General features: G+C 43.7%; 1 protein-coding gene across 6 annotated transcripts in view; it reads left to right on the plus strand.

Moving 5' to 3' along the window:
- Nucleotides 1-4,125: 4,125 nt before the first annotated feature.
- ZNF462 (zinc finger protein 462) overlaps nucleotides 4,126-14,683 on the plus strand; it is a 159,480-nt gene continuing 148,922 nt past the window's right edge. For 2 of the 6 annotated variants that reach the window (XM_088838240.1, XM_088838245.1), the window contains exon 1: nucleotides 5,334-7,243. The gene's annotated coding sequence lies outside the window, so the exon portion shown is untranslated. Of the gene's footprint in view, nucleotides 4,192-5,333; nucleotides 7,244-7,847; nucleotides 7,893-14,683 lie in introns of those variants that run through there. The other 4 variants (XM_088838243.1, XM_088838242.1, XM_088838246.1 and 1 more) reach the window with 4 other exon arrangements.

Here is a 14,683-nt window from a genome sequence, read left to right on the forward strand (position 1 = left end):
TGCTTAACAAATGGAAAATGTAAACATACATACATATATATATATAAGTATATATTATAATTTTTAGGTGTAAAAGAGCATCAGAGCTTTCATTCACACAACTGATAAAGGTAACCTTTTTTCATATAGGTCATTAGAAAATTTCCTTTGATAATATTTGGTAATGGCTTTGAGATTATATGGAAGTCTAGATTTCAAAATATAAGAGTAGGAACTGGGAGAACTGGATTTTAGGCTTCTCTACATTATTAGGGTTGGGATATCTTAAGTTAAATCACTGGTCCTAAATTTCCTTTTGTATATAAAATGTACTCATAATACTCACTCAAATATCCTATTGTCCCTGTAAAAAGCAAATTAAACTATCTTTGTGAAAACCAGATACGGTGACACTGTTCTATTAGCAGTATTAATAAGACACATTAATAATTACTAGATACAAGAAAGTGGGTTCCATCATTTAACTTTAAAATGTTTTAAAATACTTGAACAGATAATTGACAATTCAGTTTGAACAAAGCAGTCGATACGATGTATGTATATGTAATTATACACATATATATGTATATATGGTTTGTGTATTTACAGAACTTATAGAGATCATTTAGAAGTTCTACATTTTCTAAAATTTTTATAAGTCGATTTACTGTTGACATCCTTTCAAGGTGATTTCTGAGTGTATGCCTTATGAAAAAATATTCAGTGATCTTAATTTTATATCAAGGTTTTTAACATAGTATGAGGTCATTTTTCTGTTTAGTTACAAAATCTTCATAAAAATTTTAAGCTGCTTAATATGTCATAGGGATTTATTGACTAATGATTCCTCTTCTTTTAATCACAAGTTACTTTCAATTGTTTATTTTACCACTATCATTTTTTTGATATAAATCTTTTCTACATTTTTGACTGTTTCCTTAGGGTAGGTTCTAAGAGGTGAAATTAAGGGAACAAAAAGTGTGAACATTTTAAGACTTTAAATATGTATTGTTAAATTGCACTAAAAACCTTGTGCTAATGTTTAACTCCTCTGAGAATGTATAATGTAAAGACTTACTAGCGATCACTAGACCATACAACCTTTTTCTTATTTTTTAAATTATAAAAATGATTCCTGTTTGTACACCAAAAAGTAATGCAAACACTTTCTTTTATACCTTTCTCATTCCTTACCATTAAGAGTTCGGCAGGTACACTTTCAGACTAATTTTTTAATCCAAAATCTTTTTTTCTTTATTCTAGTTTTAATTATAAACTTCTTTTGATGTGTATTGAAATTTTATATATAAATAGCCCACCAGATCTATGATTTCATGAGTATTATTATTTTTGATGGAGATAAGGTTTTTTTAAAGATTATTTTAAAATAATATATGTTAAGTAAATAACAGTACAAGTAGTATGGAAGCATGTCAAAACGAAAGAAAGAAATCAGAATGATAACTTTTAGGAAGTTGTGTTTCTGACCAGGTTACATCCCTTCTCTGAGCTTCAGTTTGAGTGTGAGTGGTAGGAATCTGGAAACACTGGTGTGTCTGCTGGATGGGATGCCTCAAAAAATGGCCAGTCTTTCAGCTGTGTCTTTTTCTTATGAATTTCGGTTAATACAATCATAGATGGTCTAACACAGCCCCTTCTTCCTAAAAAGATCTTCTCTAGTTAGAATTTCATGTTAAATTATAAGTTAAGGCAAGACATTGGCTTTAAAATAAAATCACAAAATTTTAACAGAATATTCAGTTCAGTTCAGTTCAATCGCTCAGTCGTGTCCGACTCCTGCCTAATAACTCTGTAGTATAAACAAAAATGTTTAAATTAATGTTTCCTTATTGCCCAATGTCCTGTATAGTTTTCAAGTAGGTAAAAATCCAAAGTTCTGTATAAGTCCACATAATGGGATTTTAAAGCCAATGGATCCTGAAGAATATCATGCATTTAGACTTTGACTTATTTCTCTTATTCATCTTTGTACCACTAGTATTCAACTGAGTATGGCATATCATAGATGCTAAACAAATATTCAATTGTTGATGGGTATTCCACCGAATGTTCCATACTACAGAACCTAGTTTGGTAGGACTGTAAATTTAACTTCTACCATTTGGGGAAAAGACTTAAAAAAAAAAGAAAAATTAGAATATCGGTATTGAAACATCTTTGTTATCCACAGGTATATATGCAAAGATTCACACAGGGTAAATTTAATATTAGTTATTGCAATTTCTCTTCCTTTGAGAGATATTCAGAATCATGAATTATCTGTGTTTGTCTTCTTCTAGTCACTTCTTGCTAGGCATGGACACCAGTCAACCAGATACATGTGTTTAGATTTGGGTTTATGAGAAAATACTGATTTTTCTGTAAGGGATCAGAAGGATGTGTTAGTGACTTCACTTATTTGATATCTGAAGTCCATAGTTATCCAATTTGAAGTCTTGAAAAAAAACTTTTTAAAGACTAATTTTCAACAAGAGTAAAAGATCTTGAAAATTCAAAATAAATAGCCCATTGAAAATAATAAATGCAAATAGTAAAATGACTATATTGAATTAAATGGAAAAGTAGTTTTACATAGGGCAGGAAAGAAAATACCTCCAAGTTCAAGAGGTGTGTGGTCAAACGTTTAAAGATGAAATATTGTTTTGCTAAAATCATCAGCTTGAACAGTTTTCCAGCTGAAATTTAGAAAGTGGGATTTATAAACTGGAATTTTTTTGCATAGTTTTCAGGAAGCAGGACTTTTTTTTTTACATGATATAATGTCAGTATTGAACTAATGACATTAAAACATTTTTTCACTCTTGTTTCGGTTGAAATTCTATCTTTTTAATGGAGCTTCTGGACCAACTCTTTCTTCTTTCCATGATTCCCTCCTACAGGGGACAGACATCCCCTTTCCCTTCATAAACACTTTTCTTTGAGAGGTTTGGGTGCTTTCCTTTCCTAACCTTTAAAAACCAAAATGATTTATAGATTATCCCTATCCTGCTAGGGTTGGGCAAGTAAGTGGATCATATTTGCATGGGTCACTTTGATTATTGGACTCCACTATTTCTTGAACTAAAATGGCAAGATTTATTATTCTATTAATGCTCATAAAGGCACTCTTCTGATGAACCATAATTTCCCTTTATGAGGAGTGTGTATGCTAGTCACCCATGATAAGGGAGAAGAAGGTCTGGGCTTCCCACATATTCCTATTTCCTGGAACATAAACAGAGTCCTGAAATACCATGACTCCAGGGGAATAATGGCATAGGGTACAGTAACAAAAGGCAAATTTCACGGAGTCAACATGTCCTCAGGAGACTTGCTTCACATTGTTGCCTGTGTACAAAATCTAAGCTTTTCCATTTTAATTAAGAATTTTAGAAATTAACCCTCCTGGTGGAGGAGAGAGCCCACCAATGAGCCTTATATTATCTTTGTGAATATTCTTAGGGAATGAAATAGCAGGAGGTGTGAACTTTCTCCTGTTTATCTTAATGGTCCGCTAATGGCAAAGCATAATTACAGTTACTTAAGCGCCAAGTCTGTCAAGGTTTTCACTAAAACCTTCAGCTTCAACACTTTACTTGAGTGACCTAGCTTTTATTTATCCAAATAACTTTCTTATCATTTGAAAGAAAACTACCCCCAATAAAAACAAGCAAGCAACAAAAAGCACATTCCCCCACCACGTTTATTTCTTCCATGTTAATTTCTTTCGACTGTTTTTAGATGGATGGTTCAGGCACTCCTGACTTCAAAAAATGTCGAAAAATTTGCGTATGGTGTCATGAATTGAATTTTTAGCCTTCTCACATTCAAAAAACCAGGGCTATGAGGGAGTTTTCCAGTAGCTTGCTTCACGGCTTTGGGAAGTCAATTTGCTTCTAAACCAGAAGATGGTCTTCTCAAGAGTCTCCTGTATTTGGAATGGAAACTGAGCCATTGTCCCTTTCGCCCAAAGCGCCCATTTGAGAAGCCCGAAAGCCACCTATCTCTCCATCGGTCTCTGGATCTCCTCGCTGCCTTTGTCCCTTCTAGACGTGGAGGCTTGGAGAGGAGGTTTAGTTTCCAAGGATTGGAGCGTTTGAAGGGCGGGGCCATCTCCAAGTCCATCTCCCCTTTTTGTCCTCTTCTCCTGGGACGGGAGGGAGGAGCCAGGTCCCCCCGCGGCCGGTTCGGGAGCTATCTCGGTCGCTCGAGGTGAGTCTGAAAGGGCGGCAGCCCGTTTAATTGCAGCGCAGGTTAATTTCTTGAGTTCACCGCAGTCGGTCCGCCAGCCGCTTCCCCGGTCTTTGCCAAGTGGGTTTATGAGGTCTGAGGCGTGTTGGGGCGCGCTCACGTTCTCGCGAAAGGCTCCTCCCCAGGGCTCATTCCCCTACTGCGGGAAGCCCTTCGGTGCCCCAGGAGCCCTGCGTTTCCTCTGACCTCGCCGCTTCCTCCTCTCTCCGCACCGCCGGGCTCTCCGCGCCCCTGCCCCGCTGCCCCGGCTGCCCCCAGGGAAGGGAGGCCCCCATCTCAGCACTTCCGAACCAAGCCATCCCAGAAGGTACCTTCACGTCGATGAAGATTTTATCACAGCCTCCAAAACCCGACAGTGATAGGAGCTTTCAACCCGAAATAGGATTGTTATTTTCCCGGTGCAGAGCTTGACAGAAAAAGTCAGCTTTTTATTAAAGACAAAGAGGTAAATTATCAGCCCGGGCAGCGGAGGGACGATGGAGACCCGGCGCGCTTCCTCTCGGTGCCACGAGGAATTTATGGGGGAGCGGCGGCCAGCGCTCAGACATCCCTGGGGTCCTGCGGGGGAGGAGCTCGGGGCAGAAGGACTTCCCCAGGTCCCTCCAGGCACCTGGAAGGGGGAGTGCTCCCAAGTCTGTACAAAGCCAGGGTCATTTCAGTCCTGCCGAGTCTTCCCGTCCTCCTCTCTCCTTTCTTCTTTCTCGGATTCCCGTTTCCCTTTCGCCTCAGAGCTTTCTCCTCCAGGTTTTCCTCTCCCTACTTTTTCTCTTCCCTCTCCCTCCCCCGTCCTTTCTTCTCCACCGCACGCGTAGAGTGTCATTTATTTATTTATTTATCACCCCCGCCATCAACACCCTTTTAGGGCTCCCAGGCTTTTCAGTGTGAGTGGGAGGAGAAAAGGGCAGGAAGTGTTGACTGGAAGGGGTTGAAATCGTGCCTCTGGGTGAGAGATTCTGCCCCGGAATAAACGATTGGGGAAAAGCTGGGAAAAGGAGTCAGATCTGTTTATAAAACCCCGCTATCTGGTGGGAACCAACTCCGCGCGCGTCTCCTCCTCCCCTTTATTGTATGGGCTTATGGGGATGTCTGCCCGGACTGTTGCTGGGGGTGGGTGGGGTGGGGGGAGGTAGTGAGTATTACAGAGGACAATCTTGCCTTGGATTCTCTACACCGAGCCTTCTCCACCGGATGCGCGCTCCCCAATGCAAAGGAATCCAGCAACATCCCCCAATTCAGACGCGGACAAAAGAAACTTTAATTAAGGTCTCTGCCCCTCGCGCTGCGTGTTTCTCTCTCTCTCGAGACTGTTGATGTCCAACTCGAGGATGCGAGGAATAGAAATGGTACAAGCAGCCCATGCCCTTGAACTTCAATTGCTTCTGACTTGCTGTATTGATTTTTTTATACTGTAGGCACCACCTCCCGCCCCCTCCCCCCCATCAAATTAAAGCCTTAGGAGACATTGGACTTAAAGAGGAGGGTAAACGCACTCCTTTGCAAAATAAATAGTTCAGAACGATTTGTGGGAAATTACACCAAATAAAAATTCAAGGTGTGAAAGCTTCATCTTGGTTCTCTTGTCTTCAACACCATGACACCTTATCATTAGGAGCTCTGATTGTTACTTTCTGAGCTTTTAGATGATCAGCCAGAAAGTACAAACAACGCCGGGCTGGAGGGTGTAAAGTTGGTTAAGTAGGCTTTTTTTCCCCCTTTTGGTGCGCCGTCAAAACACTTCACAAGTTAGGAAAAGAAAGTGGTGGTTCCGAGGTACAGAATGATGGGTTCTTTCGCTCCCCCAGCCCCCCCCGCCATATCAGAAAAGAAATAAAATGGCACAATGAGTCTTTATTTCGGAGGAGAAGACTTCAAAATACGTGCCAGTAATGGACAATTTGAGCTTTTCACTGGAGATACTCACACCGCAAGCTGGAAAGGGATTAAAAAGCCCCACGTGGTTGATCTGGGTTTAGACTTGCAACCTCTAGTTCCCCATGTATGTTCTTTTGCAAAGATTGGCCTCTAGATGGATGCGTGTGAGGGACTCTCTGGGGCCAAGACTCGGCTCCTCGGTCAGGGCTGATGGTGGGAGCGCAATGAGCGGCCGGGCAGGGTCCTCACTGGGGGCTTCCTCTGCCGGCCGGGGCGGCCGGGTGCCTCCGGGACGCGAGCGCGCACGCCTCAGTCCGGCCGCCGCGCTCCTCGCACCGCCTTCTCCGCAGGTCTTTATTCATCTCATCTGCCTCTTCCCCTTCTCCTCCTCCTCTGCCTCCTTCTCCTCCTCTTCCTCCTCCTCCTCCTCCTCCGCCGCCACCGCCTCCTCTTGCATCTCACTGGCCTGGCTCCGGGTTGCTCTGAGTGACAAAGACAATGTCCCAGCCTTAACTTTGCAACCACCTTGCCTCCTCCTGGGGTTCAGCGGGGGGGAGGGGGGACAGCAGCCGCAGCCTCAGCATCTCCTCCACCGTCTCCTTCTGCTCTTCTCCAGCTCTTGGATAATTCTTCCCGTTTCCCCCCACCTCCAGCCCTTGCCTCATTTCTTTCTTTCCTTCTTTTTCTTTTTCTTCTCTCCCGCACGTTGTTGTTGTTATTAGAAAGGCTTCGCGCACCCCCTGGTGCTCCGGCGTTTTGTGTGGCAGAAGACTGTCTGCCTTCTCTTTCTGTCTTGCTTTCTCTCTCCCTCTGGTTGCTCATTATTCAGAGAGAGACTCAGAGGGAGGGCGAGAGAGAGAGAGCGCGCGAGGGAAAGGGAGAGGAGAGAGAGAGGGAGCGGGAGGGAGGGAGAGGGAGAGACGGATATCTCAGGTCATCTGCAGCTGCAGCGAGTCTGAGGAGCCGAGCAAGGCAGGGAAGATGGCGATCCTCCATTGCTGAGACCCGGCAGGAGCACATGAGACTCCCAAAGAACTTCCACAACAATAACCCGAGCAGGAAGAGAAGAAAGAGAAAGAGGATAAGGAGGCGCTGGGGCTGGGGAGCCCGAGACACCTCCCGGCGCCGGGACGCTTCTTCTGTAAGTTACTGCAATTAACCAGCCGCCTCGGGGTGGTCCGAGTGCTGCGCGGAGGAGAGCGCGGGGTGGTGGAGGCACAAACGCGCTCATTCATTCGGCCGAGGAGGGCTGGTGGAGCCGGGAGGAGAGGAAGTCCCCTGCATGGACTGGCTGTTGGGAGAGGAGAAGAAGAAGCGAGAGAGGAGAGGGGGAGGAGGGAGAGAGAGCTGGAGGGGGAGGAGGAGGAGGAGGAGAAGCGAGGGAGGAAGAGGAGGAGAAGGTGGTGGCGGTGGCAGTGGAGGTGGCTGTGCTTTTCCTGCTGGCGGCTCCTTCTGCTGGGGGGCGGGGGGGAGCGGAGCGCTGTGGCTTAATTAATCTCGTGTAGTTCGAGGGAGAGAAGAGAAAATGAAAGATGAGTGAGAAGAGAGCCGGAGGCGTAGGACGGATGCTCCGGGCGTGGGGACAGGAGTAGGGACGGAGAGGGGGGCGGCGGGCGGGAGTCGAGGAGACCTGAGCCGAGCGAGCCGGAGGGAGCGAGCGCTGCCGGCCGCCCCGACCTGAGCGGGCTGACCTCTTTCTTTCTGTCCCTGCCCTTCTTGCCCCCTCTCTGTCTGCCTGTCCCCAGCCCGATGGCAAAGCCGTGCGGATTGGCACCCCTCCTCTTCCTCAGGTATTTGGCTCTCTCGCTCTCTCTCGCTCTCTCTCTCCCCGAAGTTGGGATGCGGGGTCGGGATGTGTCGGGGGGTGGCGGCGGCGGCGGCGAGCAGGGAGGCGAGGAGCCGGGGGCGCCGGCCGGGTGGCGGGGCGCTGGGAAGCGGGGGGCGGGGGGCGCAGGTTCAGGAGCCGCTGAGGAGCTGTCTCCAGGCTGGGGGTTCAGAAGCGTCTGGTGGAGGAGACAACGGTTTCTGGAGAGGAGAAGCCATTACACACGCTTGGCTCTCCTCTGAAGACGGGAGAAAGGACCCCCAGGCAGAGGCCCGGGGGTCGCCTGACTCCTGGTGCAGTTCCCAGGGGTCTGCCCTCCTTCTAGGCGCGAGGGGAAGCCGCAGCCGCCCCCCATTGGAGCAGCCCCTCTCTTTCCCTTTCTTTATCTCCCTGTCCTCCATTTGCAAGCTGTCTGCTTTGGTTCCAGTCCAGACTCCAAAACACAAAGCTTCTTCTCACGTTCATTCTCCAGGCTTTTCACCATTCCTGGAGGAACCCTCATTTTCTTTTCATTGTAGCTTCTAACCTACAGAGAGGGAAGGGAGGCTGCCTGGAGTTCCTTTTATATTCCTCCCCTACTTAAAAAAAAAAAAAAAAGTTTCATTTTTAAGCTCGCGTCTGGGATGGGAAAAGACCAACCAGTTGGGGCTTTCTCCCAGGGCTCCCGGGGGCTGTGTCTGAGTGTCTGTGTTGGCTGTTTGGTTTGCTTTGGTTTTGTTTCTGGAGGTGGCTTGCAGGATTTTTGAGGAAGTAACTAGTTTGGTTGAGAGCTGGGAACTGAGTCAGGTAAGCCCGTGTCATGTTGTAACTCCACCAGAAAATGGAGGAGAGCGGGTTTCCAGGAGACAAAGCTGAGAAGTGTTTATAAAATTATGGATGTCTCCATTTTGAAGCTCTGTTGGTGATGGCTGGAAGAGGAGGCTTGCCTGCCTTCTCCTTCTCCCTTTCTAGGGGGCGAATCTTGTGGTGGTTCCTCACTATCTGTTCATTATGCAAGGAAATGAGGGGCTTGGAAGGGCTTCTCAGATATTTCTCCCACCCAAGGAGTACTTTCACAAGTTATGTAGGCATTTGTTTCCATTTTAAAGTAAACTTTTGGAATTTTTTTCTCTCCTTTTGAGTGGACCTGTAGGGTTTTGACCTCCTTTGGGAAAGGCAAGGCAAAACCTTAAACATTTTTCCACTGAGGTCCTTCACAGAACTTTTAAGCTGCTCCAGGTCTCCTGCAAGTCACCAGGAAATGTGGTTTCCTCATTGTGAAGATGGTGGTGGCCCTGAGCTGAGATTTTTGGAGTTCTGGGGCTTGATTATCATCATGTTTTGATGCACTGCAAGACTTTATTGTCTCGTTGGGGTGGATTTCTGCAAAACAACAGCAGCAACAGCAAATCTTGCAAGATCTCAGAGGAACTCTTTAAGACTGGCTGACACCAGTTTCTGGAAGGTCTACATTTCTTTTCAGGATGCTCCATTTGTGTATTAGGCCTTCTTTTAGTTCCTTTGTTTTCCCTCTTCCCTTGCATTCTGCTGTTTTGTTTTTTTTCCCCCTTTTCTGTGTTCTCAAGTACTGTAAGTCTTCAGGAATATCAGATGTCTTCTTAACAATGTCACCATGGAAACAAAATTTTAAAATATTATGTCAGTTGAGAAAACCTTCTGTCCAGGTAGCTTCACCTTTCTAATTGGGAGGAATTTATTAGTCTTAGAGGAAGACATTTTGTGAGGATGATTTGAAGAAAGGACCCAGATCTACCCAGTCCACACACACACTGATTGGAGTTCTTCACGGATTAGTTCTAGAGAATGTATGTAATCAATCCCAGTAAAGAACTAAATCCTGAAATGCTTGAGGAATTTATAAAAGCCAACCATGAAGATGTTGCTTTTCCATTAGGTAAGGTAGCCATCTTGAGGATGAGGGAAGATGTTGGAAGAATATTAGATGGACTCTTGAAGATAGGTGAGGAATGCTCCACAGTGGAATGGAGGCGATTCAGAACCAGTTAATTTATTGTAAGGAGGCTGATTGGACCTTGTTTTCAACTAGGGAGGAATATAGAAAGGTACCAGCTTCAACAGAAATAAGGAACACGTTGGTGAGCGACTTATACCAGCTTTTTTCTGGCTTTGCTTTCTCATTATATGTCAGATTTGTGTGTGTGTATAAAGTTCTTTATGTCTACAGTATTTTTGTACAGATCGACGTGGTTTTAGATTCCAGATGTAATTATATTCTGTTGAGTAACTGGGAGCAGTGTCATTCAGTAAATGCACCGTGCTGTATATGACAACATCACATTTTTCGAACCAAACTGTTGTGTCATTAATTGAGGGTTATTGTTCTTCTGAGAGGTGTGAAAGTAGAGGAGAAATACATGGTTCTTTAGCTGATAATTGTCCATGGTCAATGAGGTAAAACCCTGCTTTTGCAGATATAGATGTATATGGTTTTCAGGATTCTCAGTTGATGTGTATACTCATTTAAAAATACTTCTCTTCAGAACTCTGCTTCTTTATTAATAACCTAGGGCTCTTCAAGAGCACTTAAAAAAAAACCTTACTTGCAACCATACCTTTAGTTAATTTTTGAATGTTATTTTTGATATCATAACTTTCGCTCCTAAGTAGAATGTCATCAATGTTATATGTAAATTCGCTAATGTATATGTGTATATATGCATGCTGCATGTTCAAACTCCGAAGTTCAAATGCGATGGGATAAAAAGAGTTATTTGGGGAAGTAATTACCAGATAATTTTGCACCTAATTAACCATATATGTTTATGTAAACATAAATAAATTATTTGTTGATCTTGAAGCAAACTTCTATGGTATCTTTGTTGCTGTTGTTGATACCAGGACAACCAGTTAATTACTTCTCTCAGTGGGGGAAGAATCTGACAAACTGGTTGCCAGTCTAGCAGTTTGACTCATATTTTTTACTTTGCAACCAAATATTTTGGTTTTTTGTATGTAGACAGCCTTTAAGCTTCTCTGGAGGGGAAAAAAATAGGTATCTAAGAGGCATTTTGGAGTTTGCGAATGTGTTCCAACCTGAGACTCATCCATCTCGGATGCTCCTCACCAAGAGAAGCACCATTATATTCAAGACATGGTTTCTTGCTTTTTTCTAGATATGTGCATTTGAAATGGGACAGTTACTTTGGATAAACCACCATGAGAGAAATCAAATGTCCAATGGCACCTTCTCATTTGATGTCAAAACTCAGAGATCCTTTTTGTTTTTGAGACACCAAGTTGATGAGGCTTGGTAGACAAACTTTTACCTAATTTGCTCTGATATAATCACAGAGGGAAATCATTCTGGAGACTGTGTGAACTGTGATGTACCCTGCCATAAAAAATATTTTTGCTGGGTTTTCGGATTCCATAATCTTTCTCTTATTCGATTTATGTCCACCTAATTCATTGATCACATTCTCCCAGGACTTGGTTTTTTTCCTTAATCTTTGGAATTGGAGATAACTTTTAGATGAAAACATTATATATATATATATATTCTTTTTTTTTCTAATGAGTCTTCTGTAAGACAATAGGGGAAAAAGAAATCCAACTGTACTAGTGGCCTTTAAAGTACTTGTGGTAGTTTTCCTGAAATGAAAGAATGGTGAAGTTGCCTTGGGAAAGAGTCCCGTTTTCTGTGTGATGGAGTTTAATAAGGTCTAGTCTGTCTTGGATTCCTTCCTACTGTTGAGATTTCTTGGTTAAGGTAACCTTACTTATCTTCTTTGGTATGTGCCTTTATCAGTCTTATAGTTCACTGCCTCTTGGGACAGAACATTGACAAAGCTGCATTGAGTGTTTCGAGTTGATGGCTAGGAAACAAGCTATTTCTCAATGCCATACTCATAAATTTATGAAATAATAATAAACTCAAATTGCAAAGGATCTGACATGGGTGGATGATTGGATGGTTGGTATATGAAAACTAAGGAAATTCAAAGGAAGTCGGGGGAAATAGTTCCAGTGTCTATTACTAAAATCTAGTGAACTGAAAAAAAAAAGTCATTATCCATGAGTGTGTGTGTGTAAGCAAGTATCTTGTGAAGTTCACATACTTAGGAAGTTGGTGGCTTTGAGAGAAACATTAGGTGGGTGTTGGTGACCTGTTAATTGATTATGAGAAAACAGAGAGGAAAGTAGATAATGTTAGAAGAAAATTCCTCTTTTTGTGTGATATGCCAAGACATCTGGCAGATGTTATGTTGGACCCTAAGGAATGGACAGTTTAATTTTAGCGCTAGCAAGGAAATGGGAAGTTCTAAGCTCTTTTAATAGCACAAGTCTTAGTTTGGGGAAGGTTGCTTAAAAAAAGAAAGGAAAAGAAGCATTTATTGTAAGATAAAAGAAGGCTGGGGAGCATGGGGATTAAACTGAGATTTTGGGGGTGGTGGACAAATGCATTATTTTCCAAGTAGAAATTAACACTAAAAATCATGTCAAAGCTGACTGCTTGATAACACCGTAAACAATGAATATGAGGTCAGAACTTATTGAGTTGCTTTGTGCCTTAGAGAGATCTTCTCCTTCACCTCTGCCCCTCCTCCTGCATTGTAAGGAGGAGGAAACTGGCACAGAGGCCTTGCACAGGTCAGAAAGTTTATTTGTAACAAAGCCAGGCCTAGAACTCAGGTCTGCTGACTCCCACCCCAGTGCCCTTTCTACTGCCTGTGAGTGTAGCAGTTTGTGAAACACCAGCTCTCCTCTCCAGAGTGCAAGGCTGTCTCAGAAACCCTGAAACCGTATGCTAGTGGGGCAGGAGTATTGATTTTTTTTCAGTTGGTCTAGCACGTTGGGGAGCCTGAGGCTGAGTGTGGTCATTCACAGGAGTAATACGCTCCAGAGGCCTGTTTTGTTTGTGGGACTTGGAGCTCTTGGGTTTGAAGCTGTGCTTTCCTTCTGATTGTCCTCCTCCCTGTACTTCTGTCATCCAGGGATGGGGAGTCCTTTTCAAATGCCCTTCTTTGGAAGTTTGTCTGGGTCTATTGCAACTTCCCGAAGTGCCCACAATTGGACTCTGAGGATCTGTTTTGCAACCTGGTACAGATTTCAACTGGCTTCTTGCAGAGATGCCATTTTGTAATACTGATGAATGGCCAAGAGAGTGAAATCCAGTCTCTGTAGTGATGACTGGTAGCTTCCAGACTCATCTGAAAATGTGTCCTCCATGTATCCTGTCGAGACCCAGTTCTCTCCTGCAGACCTGTGACTAGCCATTTCCTGTGCCCCAGTAAACACGTCTTCCTTAAAATGCTGTTTGAAAGGCACATGCCACATTTAACCATGAGAGAGGGATGGGATAGTACTTGAAGGGTGACCTTGGGTTTCTATTCCCCATTCCACTTGGACAAGTGAGAGTAACTTTGTAAAGAAGAAGAGGGATGTTTGGAAGTTTCCACGTTTTCTAAGCTTCTTCCAAACGAAAGCATAAATTCTTAATCCAGGAGGCAGTCTGGAGAAGGTAGGGCTGTATGTGGACTTCTGGCAGAAACACAGTTAACGCTATAAACAGTTGGACCTCAGTGTGGCACTCCTCCAGATGAGTTGACTGTCGAAAATAAAATGTTCCAGAAGAACTGGGAGAACAGGAAAGAAGTTAAAACAGCATGGTTTGCATGCCAGTACTGAAGGAAGAAAAAAAGTGTGGGGTTGGGTTGGGGGGGGGATTGGAGAGAAGATAATTCTAAGTGGAACTGTCTCTGGGATTTATAAAAGGATGAGAAGTTTCCAAGTGAGGGGAAAAGGCATTTTTATGAATTTAGGTTGCATTGATAGTTTGTTAGGAAGCTCTTTGGAATCTTTTGTCCCCTTGAACTTTGTATCGGGAATACTGCACACACTGGGAATTTGGATTTACATTTTCTGCTCTGAAATGCTGTTGTCAAATGTACCTACTTTCTAAGGGATCCTGTCCTTATCAGTTGACCCACGCCTAGGATTTGTAGCCTTGGGATGTGTGGCTCCAACAACCAGGTTGGATTTTTCAGAGCTTGGAAAGACAAGAGGTAAAGTTTTTGGGGGTGAGAGTTTCCCCGTGTGGTTCACCTGCAAAAACATTGTGTTTTTTAATTCTGGTGAGCAGATCGACTTGGTATCTTCAAAGCATTCTTGCCTAATTCCTAGCTGGAGACAGTTTTTTTCTTCTTGGGTTATTCTTGGAGAGAAGGTTTCTTTTTGTGCCAGGTCATGGGTATTTTGGTATTGATTTCCTTACTTTCATGTATTTGCTTGTGTAGTTCACTGCATGTTGCTTCTGAATATTAAGAAAGCACTTCTGTCGAGTCTGACCACAGCTTATCCCCTCAACTTCATTCAGCAAGCAGAGCCTGCTCCAGAGGGTAACAGGAAGATGGGGGCGGGAGGGGACTTATTTGTAAAAAAAAAAAAAAAATCCTTGAAGTCTTCTTAATTCAAAAAGTGACTTGCCAGACTTTCTAGTAGGTTTTTCACCAGGACCGTGCAAGGAAAGATGAGGAACATTCCACTAGCAAACCCATGGGTCCTGACGAAAATGTTTTAGGATCACTTAGTGGTAAATGAAGCATTTGTCTAAGATGAGGAGGCCAAGACTTACCTTTGGATTCAGATTGGTTTGAACACAAAAGGAGCTGGAAGCCCAGGCGAGACAACTGTGTCAGAAGTAATTAAGCCCAGGATCTGTGGAGAGGCTTAGCTGCCACAGAGCCCAGCTGGGGAAGGCCAAACTCGCTCCCTAAACCCTCGTCTGGCCAGTTG

Source organism: Moschus berezovskii, chromosome 7 (assembly GCF_049115385.1).
Source record: "Moschus berezovskii isolate FMDL1 chromosome 7, NW_MosBer_1.0, whole genome shotgun sequence".
Classification (NCBI taxonomy): Eukaryota; Metazoa; Chordata; class Mammalia; order Artiodactyla; family Moschidae; genus Moschus; species Moschus berezovskii.